Here is a 7,540-nt window from a genome sequence, read left to right as displayed (position 1 = left end):
CTGCTGCCTGTGGACACAGGGGGCAAGAGTGAGTCTAAGCAGGGCAGCCCCGCCACGGAGCGCGTCTCTCGAGCCTCAGGTCCCCGGGGCCTTTATCTTCAAAAGCAGGAGAAATGGCCACCGGGCTCCTGCCAGACGCACGCGGGGTGCGGTGCGCTCCTGCACTGTGTTACCAGCACGCCCCCCGCCCCCCCCGCGGGTCAGTGGGATTCTGAGCGCCGTGGCCGCGGCGGCTCCGAGGCCCCTCCAGCACGGGCACCCCTGCCCGACTGCTGTGCGCACACCTCCCGGAAAGGCCGGCGTCAGCAAGGGCCTTGCCCCAGCCTGCGCCCCCCGCAGCCTCTGCCCGCCTTCTGGGCAGCACCGGGGGGACCAGCCTCTCCCCACAGTGGGGTCCTCGCCGTTGTCCCCAGGTCCAGCTAACGACTCAGCAGCCCCGTCCCAGGTGAGCGGTACCGAAGCTAAGGCGGAGGAAGACAGAGGATGGAGCTCGGACCTGCTTCTAACAGGTCAGGCCCCGGCCGGGCGGACGCAGTCATCTGTCCCCCAGGACGCTCCGCACTCGCGCCCCCGCCACCGTCCCCTCTCTGCCCAAACCCCGGGGCCGAGGACGGGCTGAGCGTGCCTCCTCGGATTTCCATGGCGACGGCAGCCTGCACAGGAAGGTCGCAGGCGGACAGACCGCTCTCTGAGGAGCAGCCCCTGGGGGCCGGTGGGGGGGTCAGGACTGCCCTGCTTGGCCCCCACCCTGGCATCTTGTCACCCCTGTTCCACGGGCGGTGAGCCTGGCTTGGGACCAGCCCGGGGATGGGGAGCAGCGACGTGGGCGCCCAGCACCCCAACAGGCCGGGTGTAGGGAGGGGCCGGGTGGGGTGCGCAGGAGTTCTCGGGGGGGGGTCCCCGGAGGCTGCAGGCGCTGCCCAAGGTGAGTCAGGGCGGCTGTTTCCCTGCCCGGGAGGCAGGGGGATTTTGCGAGTTTGTGATTCCTCATCCAGCCTGGTTTGGCCCTGGGAGCTTCCCAGACACCGGGTGACTCAGCAGAGAGGACTCGAGGCCCAGGGCAGGGGAGAGGGAGGGGCTGCCCTGGGGGGGACCCTCGCAGCTTTCCTCCCTCCTGTGTGTGGACGGGACAGAGTGGGGCCTCTCCGGGCGCCGGCCAGAGGCAGGTGTGGGAGCGCTCGCCGACCTCTGCGGTGGGTGTCAGGAGGCAGGGAGGCCCTGGGAAGGCCCGGGGGCAGGGGACGAAGGTGCCCGGGAGCCAGGGACTTCCCGGACCGCAGGGCTGGGACTGCCATGGGCCGCAGCCAGACCACAGGCGTCCAGCCAGGGGAGGGGACTCTGGGCTGGGAAGGGAAGTGTTGGCCTCTGGGGACCGGGGGCTGCAGGNCCAGGCCTCCCCGCCCCCGCCCCCCCCCAGGAAGGTCCCTCCCACCCTGCTCCTCCCGGGACGCTGGGAAAGAGCCCAGTCCAAAAGCCGGGTCTGGATAATGGATTTCTCCAGGAGCTCAGCCTGAGAAGCCCACACCTTGAGCTCTCCCACACCACGGGGGCGAGGCGGCGGGGCCAGGCTCCAGGCGGGGCGGGAAATGCAGCTCAGGGTCCCACGGGCCCCCCGGCCGGCCTGCAGGTGGGTCCTGTGCAGGGTCTGATGCTCTGGGAGAGACAGCGGGCGACCTTGAAGACCCCCCACCACGTCCCCACACAGCCGCTGGGGGCCACGCGGGTGGGGAGCAGGGCCCGGACCCGGCACTGGACCCCTAGGCTGAAATCCGGGCTGGGGTCCCAGGACACCACGTCCGCCTCCGGGATACCGTCCTAGCCTTGGGAGGAGATGCTCGTGGGCGCGCTGTTCCCAGAAGGGGTCCCACTGCTGGCCTAGGAGGGCAGCGCTCAGCTCGGCCGGCCCCTGCTCTGCAGAGAAGGGGACGTACCAGGGACGGGCTACACTTCCCGCCTCGGCCAGAGACCCAGAGCCTGGGGCCTACCCCGCCCCACACGGCCTGCCTCCTGACTTCAGGGACCTACTTGGGGGCCCTCAGAGAGCTGGAGGGGACCCCTGCCCCAGCCCCTGGCCTGCGGGGCCCCCCCTGCCTCCCCTGGCCTGCTGGGCTGACTCCCGCGTCCACCTGCGGAACCTTCTCCACCTTTTTTCCTTTCAGGCAGAAAAGAGAAGGGGCTTGTCCTGCAAACAGGATGCCTCTGTGTGTCCGCTGTGAATGTACGTGAGGAAGGACGCAGAGGGCGCTGGAGACCCCACGGCCCCCACACCACAAGTGCTCTGGACCCGACAGCCTCCCAGGGGACATTCGCTGCCTCCGGCTGCACACAGACGCCCCGTGCCCTGAGCCGCCGTGGGAGACTCCTGCGGGGACCCAGGTGGCCTCTCCCTCCTAAAACCCAGGTCTGTGGTGCCAGGTCCTGCCAGGGGCTCCCCTCCCCCTCCCTGCAAGCCGGTCCCCTCACCCGCCCCAGGCCCTGTGCAGTGGACTCCACAGTCCTCGCTCTGAACGGTTCAGTCTCTTCCCCACCGTCCCGGCCTCGAAGTCGGATGCAGCTGAAGGTCTGGCCCCCGGAAACTCCCTCCCCGCCAGCCGGCTTTCATCGTCACCTCCACCTCCAAGGGGTCTGCAGACAGCAGTGTGCCTGGCCAGCAGGGGCCTGGGCAGACCTGGCCGCCACCTCCCCAGCCCCCCACCCCTCGCCAACCAGTAGCCAGCCCCAGACAGAGCGCGAGCAGAGGCGGCCTGGGCCGGGGCCAGGGCTGGAGCCTCGAGGCCAAGTCTGGCCGGGAACTGGGCTGAAGGCTTCTTTCCTCTTGGCAAGGTCCTTGCCCATGGAGCGCTGCGGTCACCAGCCTGGGAAGGGACGGTGGGAGCCCGAGCAGTAGGGGAGGCCAGAGGGGCGCTCGGTTTGGACGCTCCCGCCTCCAGCTGGGAGCCCCAGTCCTCCAGTCCCGGAGCCACCAGCCCCTCTCAGACCAGGGGCTCTACAAACCTCACACTAAGTGCTTTCACACAGTCCCAGACGGCGGGGCCGCCGTGGGGCGGACAGAGGAACGGGGCATCGCTGGTCGGGACCCCGGGGGCCGCCGTGCCTCTGCTGCCCTGTCCCCTCCAGTGTGCACAGTCACAGCGGCCGCTGCCCAGGATTCTGTAGGCTCCCGTCACAGATACATTCACGTTCACACTAACCCTGGGGAAGGGGCCCGTGTGAGGTTTCAGCAGGCAGGCCGCCGCGTACCGGGCGCCAGGCATGGCCCGCCGTGCCCACCGGCAGCACCGCCTCGGCTCTGCCTTCTGCCTGGTGCCCCGCGGAGGCCTGGCCTGGGCGCCAGGCTGGCTGAGAAAACTGTGCCGGAAGCCAGCACGCCCAGGAGGCCTGGCAGACACTCCCAGGCGGCCTAGGCCCTCGGGCACAGCCGGGACCCCGGAGCCCCATCTGACCCCATGCCCTGAGGCCCAGACGACCCAGCCCCTCGCAGCTGCCCCAGATGGAATGCCCTGGACACCCCGGGAACCTCCAGTGACCACTGGGCCCGGCCTTTGCCCGCAGGTTGCTGTGCAGGGAGGGAGCCCCGAGCCGCCCCGGCCCTGGAGAGGGGGCCCCACACGGCCAGGCAACACTGGAGAACGGGCTCTTCGTCCACCAATCTGTTCACCAGGCCCACCTGCCACGGCCAAGGTGCTGAGGACGCCCCTGCCCCAGAGCACAGGTGTTGCCCGCGGGAGCCTCCGGTCTCGGGGCCACCGAGTCCCCATGGTCTGACTGGCAGCAACACTGCAGGCCCTGTGCTTGCGCCCAGAGTCTGAGGCACCAGGTGCCCACCGTGCCCCGCCCCCATCTCCCCACCAGGCTGTCCGGGGGGGGGCACCGGGACCCCCAGGACCCTCCTGGCGTCTCCTCACTGTGACCCCAGGCTGAGGGCAGAGGGAGCAGAAGTCAGGGAAAGACAGGCGGACAGAAGGGCCTCAGAGAGCGGGGCAGAGTGAGCGTTTGCTGTGTCTCACGTGAGCCACGGGACAGCGCCTCCCTCCCTAGAACCCGTGACGTGGGCTGTGAAGAAAGGGCCTCACGGAGACGGCTGCTGGCGTGGGACTCCCACGCTCTGCGTCTGCTCCCTCCTNCCTTGCAGGGCCCACATGGGGGGGGCACTGGGCACACGGGCCTCCCTGGGGCCACCCCCCGGGCTCCCCCAGGGCACCAGGGGCAGTTGAGACACTGGAGTGGGCTGTCGAGACGAGGAAGCAGGAAGGCCCCGGGGGACGGGCCACGCTCTTCCCATTCCAGGACAAGCGGCGAGGAAGGACGGTGTCCGTCGGGGTCCAGCCCTGGTCCTGCCTGGACGAAGATGGAAAGGCTGGGAGGCAAGTCGGGGGAGGGCACAGGAAGGGGGACACCAGGCCCAGGACGGTGGGGGGCTGCTCCGGGCCTGTCCCTACCAGGAACCCCGAGGCGCTACAACAGGGACCCGCCTGGAGCCCCACTCTGGGTGTGCCCGCGTCTGGAGGCTCGATTCCCAGACCCACCCAGGAACGGTCCCGGCCGGGCTGGAACGCGCCGCCGGCCCAGGCACACACACGCGCGCGCTCCGGCACAGAGGGGGCAGAGCGGTCGCGTGTGGCAACTCATGCGGCGTGTCTGGGTCCCAACACGTGGCCACGGGCGTACATGCTGGCTACAGGCGTGCACACAGGATACAGATGTGCACGCGTGTCTGAGGCACGGCTTTGAGCACGCGCGAGGTGGCTGACCCGATTCTTGCGTGAGAGGGGGCCTCAAAGACCCTCTTCCCTGGGTCAGACCGCCACCAATCTGGTCGGCTTACTGGCCCTGGAAAAGGCTCTGGCCTTCACTTCTCTGTGCCCCGGGGGGGGGGGGCACGGGAGGGAGGGGCTGCAGGCTGCCAGGGCCCCACCCACCTCCTCCCCCACCCTGAGCCACGGGTGCCAGCTCCAGTGCCAGCTCACCTGGAGAACCCTCACCTGTCGTCTGCACCCAACGATACCCCCGAGACCCCGACACCCGAGCCCCTGCTGCTTGGGAGCAGGCCCCTCCCCAGGCCAGCTGCTCAGCCCCCACCTGGACCTGACAGTGGCACCAGGAGTCCTGTGGATTCTGGGGGCCAGCTGGCAAGCCACGTGGCCACGCTCGCCTCCCCACAGGCGGCCCGCCCCCCTCCGCGGTGGAGGAGCAGCTTAGACTGGCACGAAGCCTCCTCTGATCTGGGACCCCCTGCACGGTAAGCTGTCCGGGACCCGGGCGCCGTCCAGATCTGGGGCGGTCCCCTCCGGCCACAAGCTGGCTGCCCCCAGATGCTGGCCTGTCCAGCACTATTCCCTCCCTCAGCCTCGCCAGACACCGGGCCTGCCCGCTGCGAGCCACCCGGATCCCCGCTGCTGTCCCCGCTGCTGGCCAGACGAGAGGAACCTGAGACGGGCACGGGGAGGGAGGGGGACAGGCGGAGGAGGCAGCACTGTGAGGCCGCGGGTGAACCTCCTGGCCGGCCCAGCGCTGGGACAGAGGCAGCCCAGACACATGAGCGTGTCACATGGGAAGCCCCTCTCCGCTGGCCCAGGAGAAACTTCCAGAAGCCCGGGTTGGCCCAAAGGCAGCAGTTCTCAGGCCATAATAGGAAAATCCTGCGGTTGCTGAGCCACCCAGCCGACAAACGTGGGAGCAAGATGACGGGGCGGCCCAACCACCACCAGCCCAGAACTAATAAAAGAAAAGGAAAATCGGATATAAGTCTGGTTCTTATTAAAAGGGTAAATTTAGTCCTTTGGCTGGGCAGAAGGGGCCGCCCTCGGGCTCGGGGCTGAGAATGACTCAGAGGGCCCCTTGGCCGGGGGGTCCGGGCAGCGGCGGCTGAGGGCCGCCCCCTCGCTGCTCTTCGCACGACTTTCCTTCCCAGCACACCCCGCTCCGGGACAGTCCTGAGGGCAGGCGAGCGGGCTGGGGGGGGCACGGAGAGGTGAGCAGGGACCACCCCCCTGAACGCCCCCCACCAGAAGAGCACCCTCGGCCAAGGCAAGGCCCTTCCTTCCCTTCCTGTCATCTTGAAAGAAGCCAGAGACAAGGAGAGGGACATTGGGCCCAGACCCTGCTCTTCCGCTGCGCCCTGTGACCTGGACCCAGGCCCCCGGCCCCTGAGCTTCCCCCAGACACACCCCATCTGAGCTGCGGGCAGGGAGAGGGCCAAGCAGGTCTGCTCACGAGGTTTGGTCTGATCTGGTCACGCCAGCGCAGGATGGAGACCACGACGGGTGGGTCACGATGGGGCCATGTTCATGGGAAGGGTCCACGGAGCCCGGGGGCGGTGAGTGCGCTGCCAGCCAAGTGGACCCAGACACAGGGCCCTGCACAGCCTGGCACTAGACTGCTCGTCCGTCGAGTGATCTTCCTCCTCCCGCCCCAGCCTCACGAAGGCGACACCACTGGCTGCACTGGGCAGAGACCTCCAGGCCAGCTCAGCCGGAGAAACTGAGGGGCGGGCGGCGGGTGCTGGCTAGAGGCCGCCGGGGGTCAGGCTCACCACGGTCTCGGGCACCCCCACCCTGCGGATCCATCCTTCCCTCCCTCCCTCCATCTGCCTCTCCATCTCTCTACTTCTCCCTTATGGGTAGTTACAACCCCCCAACCAAGGTAGGCGACTTGTCCTTCCCCTCCCTCCTCACCCCCACTGGAGGCCGCCCCTGTGGCACGCTGGCTCCGGAGGAGAGGGCACGTGCGCTGCAGCCGTCGGGGCCACAGGCTCCTCACGCCGTCACCCCAGCCTGCTGGCCACGGGGGCGGCACTCAGAGCCGGGCTAAGGCATCCCTGGGCCCTGCCCGGAGGCCGGCAGCTTCAGGCTTGAAGGCTCCACATCTTCCCAGCGGGAGAAACATCCTTCAGATGACACCCCACATCCGGCCCCAGGTCCAGACACAGGCCCGGAGGCTGGGCTGGCTTGGGTGGGTCTGGAGGGATCCGAGGACCCGTCCCAAAGACACCTAATGACGCTCCGGGCTGACCCAGGCACCGGGCGCCCACAGCCAGGCAGGAGAGGCGCCAGCATGCGTCCGCGAGCTCCGGCAGAGCTGAGGCCGTGGGGCAGCGGGCAGGGACGGCCGTGAGCACCGGGGTCACCACCTCCGGCCACGGGGTCGGCTACCACGTTGGGCTGGGAGAGCTCTGCCTGGCCGTCGCCCGGACTCAGGCCAGCTTCTGCTCCCTCGTGCCTGGGAAGGACCAGGGACCGAGGCCCGGCTCCCCGAATGGGGCTGGCCTGGGCTCGGGGTCATGGAGTGGGGCCAGGCGGGGACCGAGTTCTCCCGGGGTCACCGCATGGACCAGCCTGCTGGGCTCCCTTTCTCAGAAGCTTTGCGGGGCCCTACTGCCGGCACCGACTTTTTCTTTTTAATGTTTATTTATTTATTTTGAGAGAGAGAGATAAAGAGTGAGCAGGGGAGGGGCAGAGAGAGAGGGAGACAGGGAATCCCAAGCAGGCTCTCCACTGTCGGCGGGGAGCCCGACATGCGGCTCAATCCCACGAACTATGAG

At 68.8% G+C, this 7,540-nt stretch overlaps 1 long non-coding RNA gene across 1 annotated transcript; it reads left to right on the top strand.

The window, feature by feature from the left end:
• Nucleotides 1–2,165: 2,165 nt before the first annotated feature.
• LOC144225726 (uncharacterized) lies at nt 2,166–4,359 on the top strand. The gene is made up of 3 exons (XR_013333376.1): nt 2,166–2,401; nt 3,553–3,681; nt 4,288–4,359. It is a non-coding gene; the product is annotated as an uncharacterized LOC144225726 (long non-coding RNA).
• Nucleotides 4,360–7,540: the final 3,181 nt, after the last annotated feature.

The sequence above is a fragment of the Crocuta crocuta genome, unplaced genomic scaffold (genome assembly GCF_008692635.1).
Source record: "Crocuta crocuta isolate KB4526 unplaced genomic scaffold, BGI_CrCroc_1.0 scaffold50, whole genome shotgun sequence".
In the NCBI taxonomy this organism is placed as follows: Eukaryota; Metazoa; Chordata; class Mammalia; order Carnivora; family Hyaenidae; genus Crocuta; species Crocuta crocuta.
The sequence above is the reverse complement of the archived record's forward strand: the minus strand, read 5'-3'. Positions and strand labels throughout refer to the sequence as shown.